Raw genomic sequence first — 14,305 nt, 5'->3', positions numbered from 1 at the left:
TGAGTCCCCTTGATAAGTTGAGTTATTTTAGACATTAGAGATTAGAGAAAAACTACATAATGTACTTTTCTCTTTAATGGAATGAAGTTTTTATGTTGATCCAACTATATTTATCTTCCTTTATTTCTTTCATACTTCATATACTTTGGTTGATTCTTATTACATTGAGTTTTTTGTCGAATTTGACAATCTAACTCATCAATTTGGGATGGAGGGAGTAGTTGAATTCAGATTTAGGCTGATCGCAACCATCAAAGGACGGATGCACAACTATTGAAATGTTTCTACACCCTATCGATAGAACGATCCTTTAAAATTTTCACTAGTCGGACACTAGTGGAGCGATAAGGTTTATCATAGAAGGTCCGGCGGTTTAAAATTGTGACTACCCGGATAGTATTGATGTATGTCGTGCGACATCCATTTTCATCTTGTAGGCTCCTAGATTCCTAAGCAAGCGCACGTGCATGCGTGGCGTCAGTAGATAGTTCTAGCAGGGATGTCACCTCATGGCCCAACTTATTGAACTGATGGAGCAAAGCCGAACCGCCTGCCCACACAAACGTGTTAGTGGTCATGGGGCGTGGGGTGGTTCCACGGCCCCCAAACTATAGAAGACACAAGGGCACGATAGGGAAGGTTATCTACTGCCTTCTACGATCATCTACCTTCCCTCCCTAGATCTCCTCCTTCCATCCCAAAGCTTTCGCCCTCCACCCTACCACGCCCTTTGCGCCACCGATGCCTCCTATGAGGACCATGACCACACAGTGGACGAAGTCATCCGTCAACTACTATTGAACATGGTGATCCCAGAGGCCACCGACACGATCGAGTGGAGAGTCTTGCCAAGAACCAAAGTGGAGCCATGGCCAGAGGAGAATGAGGTCATCTTTTTCTCCCATTTCCACTCTTTTGGGTTCGAGGTGTCGGTGCACCCCTTACTCCGGTGGTTGCTATACTACTATGGGCTCTGCCTCCATGACTTGACCATAGAGGGGATCCTCCACCTCTTCATCTTCATCATGTTATGTGAGGGCTTCCTGAGAGTCCCTGCCCACTATGAGTTGAATGACAGAACCGCCCAATTTATATAAGATCAAGTACGGCTATCCCTGCTAACACATTGACATGTGCATACTTTCACTTATATAAACCTGGTAGTCCATCGAGTGTTACGAAGGACCTCAGTAAATCAACATCACAACCAAGATCACATGATTAAGCAAATACACATCACATACGCAGAGTTGCAGCAGAAATGATATTACAAATGGGTTCACAAATAATAGTACAAGTTTGGGTTTCAAAACCGATTAGTGAAAACAACATAGCTTTCAAATTATTACATTAATATAAGTTCCAAATACATTGCTAGCATAAGTGACATCCTCAGATAAAAGCATATAGATGAGAAATAAATATAGAGTCACCGAGCCCACCAGCGGTTAGCCACCATCTTTAGCAGGTCGAGAACTTCACCTGCAACATGGTGGGATAAACCCTGAGTACTCGAATATCTCAGCTAGACTTACCTATCATAAACCAGAAATAAAGTGACACCAAGGAGTATGCAAGGCTTTATAGGTGGAGCTAGCTTGATAAAATTTTGCATAAAAGCCAAGAGTTGAGCTATACATTTTACAATTCAGTAACCAAGTTAATTATAGCTATTCATCTCTAGATTAGCAACTAACCTGTGCCAAACATGTGGAATATCATTTAGTAACAGCCAATAGTAACCATGGCCATTATAATGTTGTAACATCATCATCATCATCATTATAACCATCAAGTTCAATTAAGTGTATCTACGTTGTCGCTGCTCAGCCAAGTTCTCACTATCCGCGAGAGACGATGATTCGAATCGATTCCTACCTAGCTAGGGATTTATTCCTAATGCTCACCCAATCAACCTGATCAGTGGTTGCCTCGGGTCACCTTGGTTACAACTCAAGAACAAATTTGTAGTTCTGAGCAGCGCCACACTCTTGGAGAGTCCACTTTGCCAGGTGGTTAATCTCACCTTTGGACTTACGCCAATAGCTCCCCGCACATCCTTACTACCACCAGAGTGCACACTTTCACTTATTGGCCCTCTGGCCTAAGTTGAGCTACTCGGCTTCGTGGTTGGAATGAGTTATTCAGCCAACTAAGTGATAGGCATGCGTTCAACATGACATGAGGATGTACAGGGAATCGGTCCTTAAACAACACTGATAGGGATAGATCCACACCCAAGACCTCCATGTCTTGTTGCTTCTCTATTGACAAATATAGCCAACGGTGCTTTGGTATCCATCTATATCTCGTTGGTGATAGGAAATCACCTAACTTCTACCGGTCTAAGAATTGCTAAGCATACAGTCGATCCTGGACGTACATAAGGTTCAAGATATATTTCTGGACAAGGTAGTTCTATGCATCAAGTGGTTCCAATCAACTTTTATCACCTAATGCATAAAACATAAAGAACTCAAGTGATATTTGTTAAACATAGGAGGCTTAGAATGCTCTGGAGCTTGCCTGGGATCCAACACTATGTTAGTGTTTGTTAGATGACACTCGCTTGGCGAGTATCTCCCATCCTAGCACTTGTCCAGTCCTTCCATCTTCAGGATAGGTCCACCATACACCATCTTTAGGTTCGGCTCCAACATCACATCGTTCACTTGGTTCATCTAGCATACCTATATGAGATGTAAGTGCATCAATATGAATAATGGTAATATAGGATGCATCACATTATAGCATTCAAGGCAAATATAAGATCATGCAAGACATACGCCCTAGAGTTATTTAACTAAACATCACACAACCAATTATAAAAGGGATAGCATGCATATTAGGCATGGCACACAAGTGAACTTAAGTTCAGATATTGCACACATTCATCGATCAAGAACTAACCAACATGTTAAGCCAAAACAAGAGGAAGCTAAAGCAATCACCTAGCACATGTATAGAAATCTGGATAGCAGCACAACAGTCACTTGTTTTATCCATAACTGGAGATCCAAACATCCAAAGAAGGTGATCCTAGACTTTCTGGAAAGCTAATGAAATTTCCTACAACATTTTGATTATCACCAAAAGTTTATTACAAAGCTAACTGGGTCAAACATGCAAATGTTTTAGATCTGCACAGAACTAGAACGGAAAAGTAGTAGTAGTTTTAAAAAGGCATAACTGGAGTTACAGACATCAAACAAGCATAAACCTTAACTTTCTAGAAATCTTATTAAATTATCCAAAATATGTTTATTATCATTACAAGGTGATTCCACAATTAACATGGTCAATCAAGCACAATAGAGCACCTCTGTCCAGACTTGGACAGATTCTGCCATGCAACTTCATATGCTTATAACTAGAGATTTAGACCACCAAAAGGAGTGATCTTTAACAATTTGGAAAACTCATGAAAATCACTACACTTCTTATATTATCTTGAAAACATTATTCAAAGCTTAGTTGGGTCAAAGAACATAATCATTAAGATCTATACAGAGAGTATTTAAAACCTGATAGGGAAATTATAAAATCTATAGCTCCTAAATTATCAGGTGTATGGTCATGCAAATTTAACACAAGATATATTATGAAGTTATCTACAACTTTGTTATTCACTACAACCACAGAAAACATCATTTACATCATGAAAATAATTGCACAAATAAAACTGCACATGCAGTCCAAACAACAGTGGTACAGAAAACTGATAGGAAATTTAGTGAAGCATAACTGGAGTTCTAGACCTCCAACAAACATGAATCATAACTTTTTGAAAATCTTATAGAGCTGCCTACAAGTTTCTTATTATCTTAAGATGATTATACAGTTAACAAGGTCAATTAATTCAATAATTGCATCTCTATCAAAAACATGGATAGAAACTGACATACCACTTTAAACAGCTATAACTAGAGTTGTACATGTGCAATAAATGTGTTTCTAGACTTTTTAGAAAACTTATAAAATTATAAACAACTTTGTTATAAACACCTAAGGCTAATTCTGCTATTAACAAGGCCACACACCTAAGACTATTAGGAGCACAACAGTCACTTGTTTTATCCATAACTAGAGATCTAGACATCCAAACAAGGTGATCCTAGACTTTCTAGAAAGCTAATGAAATTGCCTACAATATTTTTAATATCACCAAAAGCTTATTACAAAGCTAACTAGGTTAAACATGCCAATGTTTCAGATCTGCACAAAACTAGGACAGAAAAGTAGTAGTAGTTTCAAAAAGGCATAACTGGAGTTACAGACATCAAACAAGCATAAACCTTAACTTTCTAGAAATCTTATTAAATTATCCAAAACATGTTACTATGATCACAAGGTGATTCCACAATTAACAAGGTCAATCAAGCACAATTAAGCACCTCTGTCCAGACTTGGATAGATTCTGCTATGCAACTTCATAGGCTTATAACTGGATATTTAGACCACCAAAAGGAGTGATCTTTAACAATTTGGAAAGCTCATGAAAATAACTACACTTATTATATTATCTCCAAGACATTATTCAATGCTTAGTTGGGTCAAAGAAACAATCATTCTGATCTGTACAAAGAGCATGCAAAACCTAATAGGGAAATTATAAAATCTATAGCTCCTAAATTATCAAGCCTATGGTCATGATAATTTAACACAAGATATATTATTAAGTTAAATACAACTTTGTTATTCACTACAACCACAAAAAACGTCATTTACATCATGAAAATAATTGCACAAATAAAACTACACATGCAGTCCAAACAGCAGTGGTACAGAAAACTGATAGGAATTTCAGCGAAGCATATTGGAGTTCTGGACCTCCAACAAACATGAATCATAACTTTTTGAAAATCTTATAGAGCTACCTACAACTTTATTATTATCATCTTAAGATGATTCTACAATTAACAAGGTCAATTAATTCAATAATTGCATCTCTATCAAAAACATGGATAGAAACTAACATACCACTTTAAACAGCTATACCAAGAGTTCTACATGTCCAATAAATGTGGTTCTAGACTTTTTAGAAAACTTAGCAAATTCTAAACAACTTTGTTATAAACACCTAAAGCTAATTCTGCTACTAACAAGGCCACGCATTACCAACAAGCAATCCTGTCTGGGTTTGGGCAGAAACAACCATAGAAATTTAAGCAACAATAACTAAAAATCTACTTAACCAAAAATTAAGCTATTTAGCTTTTTGGAAATCTTAAGAAAATTACTACAACTCCTTTATTGTCATCAAGGAGTGATTCATAACTTAACTAAGCCAATTAATTCAAACATGTAGGCCTATTTAGAATAGGAGCAAAGCAACATAGGGCATTTGTTGTTTTTATAACTCTTAAACCATCAAACCTAACCTCCTAAAATTTTGAGCAGACATCAACCATCACCTTAGTAGCACTCCATAAAAATTTCACATTTATTTTAGCACAACAACTATAGCTATGAAAAAGACAAGACACAACTAGTATTAAAAACCAAACTTCATAAATTGATTTTTACAACAAACACTTTGAACTAAATCATACACTATTATAGATCTACTGCATATAAAATTTCACAAGGATTCCAAAAAGTCCTCATTTGCTATTTGTGGATTTTTCTACAATTTACTACGATTTTCCAAAGTTCATCATTCAAACCTACAAAAATCAAAGAAAAGAAATGTAAATCGTGCATCGGGGTCCCTACAGACAACACAAATTGAACGCTAGCGGACCGGTCCTTTTTAGCACTATTCAAATTGATCGAAGTCACATGTCCTTCACTTAACCCCCTGGAAAACATCATATTCACGTGCGTGGTCCCCCTTCTCTTTCCTCTTGTCGGCAGCGCAGGGAGGTTGGCCGGCTCACGGCTCCGGCTGGCTGAGCTGGCGCCGGCGGCGTGCTACTATAGGCTCTAGCTAAGGTGGATCTAGGCACGCCTCCAAGTGACTACAACATGGCCAGAGGTGGCCTGTGGCCTACTGGCCGCGTGAGCAGGCGGGACACCGACGGCTGCTCTGGTGGTCACGGCACTACGGCGGCCGTGGTGATCGGAAAAGGGGCACAGGTGGGGCGGCGCACGATGGCAAAGGTGATGGCACATGTGGTAGGACACGAGGGAGCCTGGAGATAGCAGGGACGTAGTGGTGGTGAGCTCAACCAGCTGGCCCTGGTGCACGCGGCCACGCACGACGTTACGGTGAGGGAGAGCGAGAAGGGTCGAGTGAGGGAGAGCGTTGAGCGAGCGTGGAGGGAGCCGAGCTTCTCCAAACACGAGAGGGAGCAACAGGGACGCGTGGTGTAGTGGTGGGATGCATGGCAGCATTGGTGGGGCGTGCTCTGCTGTATGGGCGACGCGTCAACCTTATGCCGAACATCTAGCGCGTGTTGGTGTGGATGAGGTGGGGAGCCAATTTGGGCTGCTCCCGGGCTAAATCAGACATTGGGCCAAAAATGAAGTTTGTTCACCTTGGCCTTCTCTATATTTTTCATTAAGGCACTCTAGTCATTTGAGCAATAGATCAATGGGTAATTAATCTCCAAGATAATAGCATTAGCGCATTGGCAGCGATGAACAAAAAGCCCAAATTGATGGTCAAAACGAAGTCCAACGAGTGCCATCTTTATACATGCTCATCTCCATCATGTATACTCCAACTTTTATTTTGGGACCCAATCACGTTGCTTAACAAAATCATGAGAATGCGAGATGCCAATGGCGATGACAATGAATTCTAGACTTAGAAAAATTCGAAGTACTAAAAACAACTGCCGACTCAAAGTTTGAGCCTTGATTTGACTTAGTTCCAAGTTGATCTGGCTCTTGGTCCAAAAACAAAGTTTGTTCTACTGCACTCAAACTTCAACTTTTATTAAAGGTCAAACTTCATATCTGGTACATGAACCAATTCTTCATCTTGGTCAAAGTAGCATCTCGTTAACCCTAAAATTATGGTTTTTGAACAATTGAGGCCTTTTCTTGACAGGTGCTCAACACGAACCCTTCATGACTTTTGTTGTAGAGCTCAATTAGAGTCATTTGGGCATGGTAGAAAGGTTTGGTTGACGATCTATAATTCCATTCATTTAATAAAGCAATCCAAGAAAGATTATAACTTATCATTTCACATGACTTCTTGATTCCAAACTTCATGAAACTTTCCCACTGGTCTAGATGGATGCATGTTGATGTAATGTACATGGAACAAGCATGTTTGACCTTACTCTTGCATAATCTTAACAAGGGTCCACATGTAATAAGGGTGTGTTGTCCAAGTTTAAGTTGGAGCTCACTCTTGTAGATTTGATCTTGACACCTTCATCACCACTTAACATGTCCTGTTTGAGTTCAAACCCATTGCTTAACTGGTGACAAACACCTGAGGTGTTACAACCCTCCCCTTATGAGAATCTCGCCTTGAGATTCGGTGCGAAAGACTTTTAAGGGGAGAGAAGCATGTCATCCATTTTCCAACATTAGTGATATCCTTAGGCTACTTAACTTTGGAGTATCAGAGAGGCTAATTTTGTCAAGACACTTTCTGATACTTGCTCTTTGTAGTATGTTTTGTCTAAAGAATTTCCTTCACTAGCTTCTATGAAGCATTGTTATTTTGGGAGGATTCCAAGACAGCATAGCACTTTGTTCTCAGGATACGAAAAGTACTATGGAGCATAAACTACTTACCCATAATATCTAGTTCCATAGTGAATATAGCATGGACCATGTGAACTTTGCATTAGACTGCAAGCTTCTAAAAGCTACTCATTACAATTGTTCCATGTTCATTTACAAAGTTCAAAAAGTAGTTATCTACCAAAGTAGCTTGAGTACAACCTTTAATAAGCGATGAGATCACAGACAGGGTAAGCATCCTCTGAGGTTGTGAGAAACTGAGTAACCAACAGACAATATCTATGCCAGTCGTAACCATTCAATCACTCAGATGCCAACTGATGGAAAACTACATAATGTTCCATGTGTGTAGTTCTCTTTCTCTAATGATAACACTATATTGTCTGAGTCCATTGAGTGAGCGGTGAATGTGATAGCTGACTCTGTGTGATGAGGACATGACACCCATGCTTACGACCATGTTTGGCACATGGTTAGGAGGGGTAGGAGCCCAGCAAGAGTGTCCAAGTCAAGAAGGAGGCCCAAGGCTAATTCAGTTTGAGTCCCCGAGGTGGAGGCCCAAAGGAACTCAAGTTCGAGTCTGCCTCGGCCTCTTGGACCAGTCTGCCTTAAACTGGTCACCCAGGACGCATCTGGAATCCGTTTTCAATGATCCACATATGGTTGGAAAGATAATTTGATAAGGATGCCAATCCAAGTAGTCTCACATCAAAAGACCTTCAGAATCAACAGGAATTGTCAAAATAATTTAGCGTCCAGAATCTACCAGGGTGCTGCGACACCATCTTTTGGTCCATTGGACTGTGTATCATGTTTGGGCTCATTAGGGAGCATGTCCATGGGGGTGACGCCCAAGACTCTATAATTAGCGGCCGTCGCTCTCCTTAGGGTTTGGATTTTGTTTAGTTCTTGATTTCCTTGTGAAACGGTCATCATTTTGCTGCAACTATGCCGCCAAGGCTGCTTGCTATGAACCAAGGCCCCAGTTCTTGATCTTGTTCACCTGTGGCGATTAGTCCTTTTGAATAAAGACTTGAACTCCTTGTCATTATCATAAGCCTCATATTTATTTGGAATTTCAAATTGCGTTCATCTTGTTCTTGTTTGTGTTCTCGATTCGCTTGCAGGAAAGCCTTCTCGGCGAGGTTAATCGCGTTCGCATGGTTGATAACCAATGGAGCAGTGGTGTAATGGTTGCGGGGGTCCAAATCAGCCTTGGTTCGAAGCCTAGATCATGAACATCGAGTCTCCACCAATCGACGCTATCATACCTATCGGAAGATTGGACCTAGTCTACATCAAGTGGTATTAGAGACCTTGTTGCCTGTTAGGTATAACTTTGTTTTCCCCTTTATATTGTTACTATTTTTGCTTTACTTAGAGTCCATAAAAAGCTAAAAAATATATATATTGCCACATATTCCTTGTCCTATAGCCCCTTTGTGCCATTGCAATATTATAATTTTAGTTTGCTTTATTGAACGGTCATCCCTTGTTATGTCGTTGTGTTCGTCATTTTAGGTCTTGTTCTTGATTTCTAGTGTCAGGTTTTGTTTTCCTTGTGTGACGTCCATTAGATTGATTCTCTTCATTTTTCTAGTGTTTTTGGTGTGTTGTTTCCTATCTTTGGTCAACAAACAAAACAAAACAAAAACAGGGGAGAGAATTTCCTTCTACATGAGAGACAGAAACTATAATCCTTGTGCATGGTCACGTTCCATCCCCATTGTTTCTTTGGGCGATATTGATTTAGAAAGGAAAGTCTAGATATTTGGGATAGCTTGTTCCTGTGTTCTTCTTAGTCACGTTTTCCACAAGAAAGGAAAGTCTAGATTTTGCCATAGCTTATGTCAGCCACGCATGCGTGTTTTAGACTGATTAGCAGGTTTTGTGCATCTAAAAAAAAGAAGATTTGCTGCTTGGTGCATTGAAGGTAGAAGATCTACGAGCACTTGTCTTGTGGCACATTCTGTTATTATAAAAAAAAGATAAAAACATGGTAACGCAAAAGGCAAAGAGGTGCAAAAAAAAAGAAAAAAAGCCGCACCAAAAGAAAAAGGAAAGAAAAAAAGGAAGGTGAAAAAAAATTCAGAAGTGCTTGCATCCTGTTTAGTCCTTGTGCTGAGATATTGTTGCTTGTTGAACTAGGTCCAGGATGAGTCTAGGCTGGCGACATAGACTAGCTTGGGACTACTTTTAAATCTTGCAATTTCTGAATTAAATTATTGCTATTCCTTGCTACTATATTATGCCTGTCCAAGCTCCACTTTTTTCTAACCAAGTACAGGTTCACCTTGCAACTGTTACACTCAAGCTACAAAGGTATCACAGTCACCGACCGATTGCACCGCCTGTTGCTTTGGTAAGAACACTTGTAAGACCGTGGTAAGATGCTTGAGAGTGTGTGTCTTTACTCCTTGACCACATCCTATAGTAGCTGATAGAAAAATACATACTTGTGTGTTTTCTTGTTTGATTCTAACAATGACAGGTTGTTCATATCCACCGACTTATGATGGTATAGGTGCTGATGAGTACATGGAGTGGGAAATTGCGATAGATAACATATTTGCTACTCGCTTTATGTGTCCAAGGAGGAAGGTAAAAAATGCAGCTAGTGTTCTGTGACATTCTGCTTTATCTTGATGGGAGTCTTTAGATCCTTCTAATAAACCTCAAACTTGGAATGATATGAAACTCCTAATGCCAGAAACCTTTGTTAATCCACCTCCTATTTTGACTTCACATGCTGAGGTGCACTATTTAGAGGAAGAGTCTATTGTTATTCCACTTGCTATGACTAACCTTTTGTAGGATAATGTACATAAGCAAGAGGATGACATGGAAGAAAATGAGGAGCTCACAACCTCATGTGAAAATTCAGAACCATCAACTATTACTCCTGCTAAACATGAGAGCAAAGTTAATGCCCATGATGCTAAACTCCTAGAAGGTGAGAGTTCTCTTGATGTGCTGATTTTTTCCATCGATCATGCTATGATAGAGCAAATTTTAGTGGAGCCTTCGCTTGATTTACCTTTGTCACAAGATGATTTGCTTGATGTTTCTTGTGATGAAGATGACTTGCATGATGATATTTATGTTATTCCCATGCAATCATTGAAGAATGATCATGCTATATGTGTGCTGAAATCGAGCACTTATGCTAAAAATAGACTTGTTATTCATAATGCTAGTGAAGTTGATGAGCTGAAATTGTTGTCTTCTTTAAATACTTTGGGTTACACTGAATTTGATGTTCCATGTAATCTTAGTTCTTTAGAGGAGAAGCTTTATGCATATGCTAATTTGTCTTGGTTCTCTAGACATACATATCATGTTTTTGGCAAATATAACAACCAAGGACAATATTTGATACAACAAGTTTACATTTGTACAAATCCGAATTCTCCTTTTGTTGTGCAAAGTAATGATCAACTAGAGGATAGTAAAATCAACACTGTTGTTATGCCATATTTCTCTAGTTTTGCTTTTCGAACATAAGTGGGATCCAAAGAAAGGGAGCATATGTTTCTTGTTAGTACTAATCTTTTGTAGGATAGTATTGGCAAATATCATGTGTATTTCAATCGAGCAAACTACATGTTTGTAGGACAAGACATGCTACAAACCTAGACATGTGGTCATATTCTTTCGCACAACATTGTCTACTCCAATTATTTTGGAAACCTCGTTTGTCCTTATGTTGTGTAGGATCGACTTCAAAACAAAATCGACGCCGAGGATGGCTTTTCGTCAAGAAGGGGAGGATGATGAGGACATGACACCCATGCTTATGACCATGTTTGGTGCATGGTTAGGAGGGGTAGGAGGTCAACAAGGGTGTCCAAGTCAAGAAGAAGGCCCAAGGCTAATTCAGTTTGAGTCCCCGAGGTGGAGGCCCAAAGCAACTCAAGTTCGAGTCTGCCTCGGCCTCCAAGACCAGTCTGCCTTAAACTAGTTACCCAGGACGCATCTAGAATCCGTTTTCAATGATCCACATATGGTTGGAAAGTTAATTTGATAAGGAAGTCAATCCAAGTGGTCTCACATCAAAAGATCTTCAGAATCAATGGGAATCATTGAAATAAGTCAGCGTCCAGAATCTACCAGGGTGCTACGACACTGTCTTTTGGTCCGTTGGACCGTGTATCATGTTTGGGCCCATTAGGGGGCACGTCTAGGGGGGTGATGCCCAAGACTCTATAATTAGTAGCCGTCGCTCTCCTTAGGGTTTGGGTTTTATTTAGTTCTTAATTTCCTTGTGAAACAGTCATCATTTTGCTACAACTGTGCCGCCAAGGCTGCTTGCTGTGAATCAGGGCCCTAGTTCTTGATCTTGTTCGCCTGTGGCAATTAGTCCTTTATAATAAAGACTTAAACTCCTTCTCATTATCATAAGCCTCATATCTATTTATAATTTCAGATTGCGTTCATCCCGTTCTTGCTTGTGTTCTCGATTCGTTTGTGGGAAAGCCTTCTTGTAGAGGTCAATTGTGTTCTCATGGTTGATAACCAATGGAGTAGTGGTGTAACGGTTGTGGGGTCCAAATCAGCCTTGGTTCGAAGCCTAGATCGTGAACATCGAGTCTCCACCAATCGACGCTATCATACCTATTGAAAGATCGGGCCTAGTCTACATCACTGTGGACCCATCATTTTCGACATCATTATTTGAGGGAATCCTCATATCCAAGCGGCAACAGTTATCTGGGTTGGATCTAATGAAACATCTTGGGTAAAACACATGGAAGGTACCAAAAGACAAGTTCGCCTTGGAAAACATTACAGAAGAAGGATGATAGCGAGGTCTGAAGGTTAATGAAAGTTCCAGGTATGCGTTGACTTGAAAAACAGTACACTACTAAGTAGGTTGAGCACAATTTGCCTTTATGGTGCAGTGGCGCAGTAAGTTGGGTTGACTTGCACTATCTTAAAATTAGCCTGGTTGGACTACTTTTGACATTGAGGCTTCCTTTCTAATGTCAATCAACAACTCAAAATCATAATCTAAAATCTATTGTTTGGCACTTTTCAAATTGTTTTCGACTCGCAAATGCACAAATTGACTTGTAGAACACTTTGACTGCTCAAGCATTGTTGATATGATAGTGCAAAAGCGAGGCACAAAGGGGTGCAAGGAGTCTTCCCTAGGGCATCTAAATTATTAACAAACATCACATTGCCAACATGACCTGAGCTACAAACACAACCTTCTAATATGAGGGATGATAGTAGTCAACAGAGAAATCATAGATTCTCTACCTCTCAGTAATCAGTTCATATCCTGCAAACTAATGCTCCATTGTGCCCAAATTTTGGTAGGCATTTGGATCCAAGAGTTCTTTAACTACTGACCAAAATTCAGCTCACGGACACTATTTGACTATCCAAACAAATCATCTACCAAAACTGCTTTGTTCTAAAATTTTGGGATTGAACTGTCAAAAGATCTCTCAAATCTGATGTTTTACTCAACCAATCCTCAAACCAACTTAAGACATCAAAGTACCTTAAGCGAGGAATGACATCACCAAGTTTGGTGTGAATTCAACCATGTTTGAGCCACTAATCACTGGTTTAAAGATAACTAGTTTAGTGCCATGAAATCTCGACATATTTCCTATTCTTCTTTTCTTTTGATTTACACATTGGGAAGTATGTTCGTAGTCTTTAACTCTTTTTCTGACGGCGGTAGATTTCTCACCGAGGATGGAGGCTAGGGTTTAGACACCAACTCAACTATGCATAAGCATTGAACTGGTGGGATGTTCTTGTAGGGCACAATGCATACTTCACGTGGAGTGATAGTCCTACAAAGATAAGGGAACATCACTGATTATCCTTCTATACTTCCTCCAATAGAGTCTTGAACAAATCCTTTGATAGCACCATATACATAATGATGCTGGCCGAAACTAGGGATGTGCTTCCTCTAGCTCTTTACTTAGCTAATACAGCATCTTGCACTACCTGTGTGATTGTCCAAGATGGAATTGACTTGATGACACCGGGCTTGGAGAAGAAAGCAGTACTGGCATCGCTGACCGGCTTTGCTATTTCTTTGGTTAACATTGTTCTGGGAGATCTAGCCTTCATAGTTACAAAAGAGTTATTACCTAGCTAGAGACTAACTTCCCTATTGGTAACCAAGTAGTTGCCTCACAACGTATAAAAGCTTCAAAACTTCTTTTTGATGGCAACAATTGTAGTGGATGTGCAAAGAGACAGTCACCTTGGAAGTCAGCAGAAAAGGGGCGACACCAAAGAAGGTTGGTTTGTCTACATGATCCTTATGTACCTAAAGATTGAGAACTTGGACAGGAAACTCATGAGTATCAGGTGACCTATTACAACACATAATATCCTGGTCCATTTACCATCATGACTGATAACTTGTTCAACCTCAAGTGTTGTGTGCCCTTTTGATCCAACGAGGGTGACATAAGTTGCTCACTAGATGACCGACGTCATTATAGGGATAGCCAAGTAGAGTCACTTGTCTACCACATCTTGTAGTCTATTAATGTTTATGTTAGGGACATGTTCTTCAAAGGTTGTCCTTTGGACGACTTTAGAAAGAAAACTCTACTGCTTTTGGTGTAATATAAGGATCTTCCGATTAGATAAGGAAAGATAACCAAGGAAGAGCATACAT

Source organism: Miscanthus floridulus, chromosome 11 (assembly GCF_019320115.1).
Source record: "Miscanthus floridulus cultivar M001 chromosome 11, ASM1932011v1, whole genome shotgun sequence".
Taxonomy (NCBI): Eukaryota; Viridiplantae; Streptophyta; class Magnoliopsida; order Poales; family Poaceae; genus Miscanthus; species Miscanthus floridulus.
Note: the sequence above shows the minus strand (reverse complement) of the source record.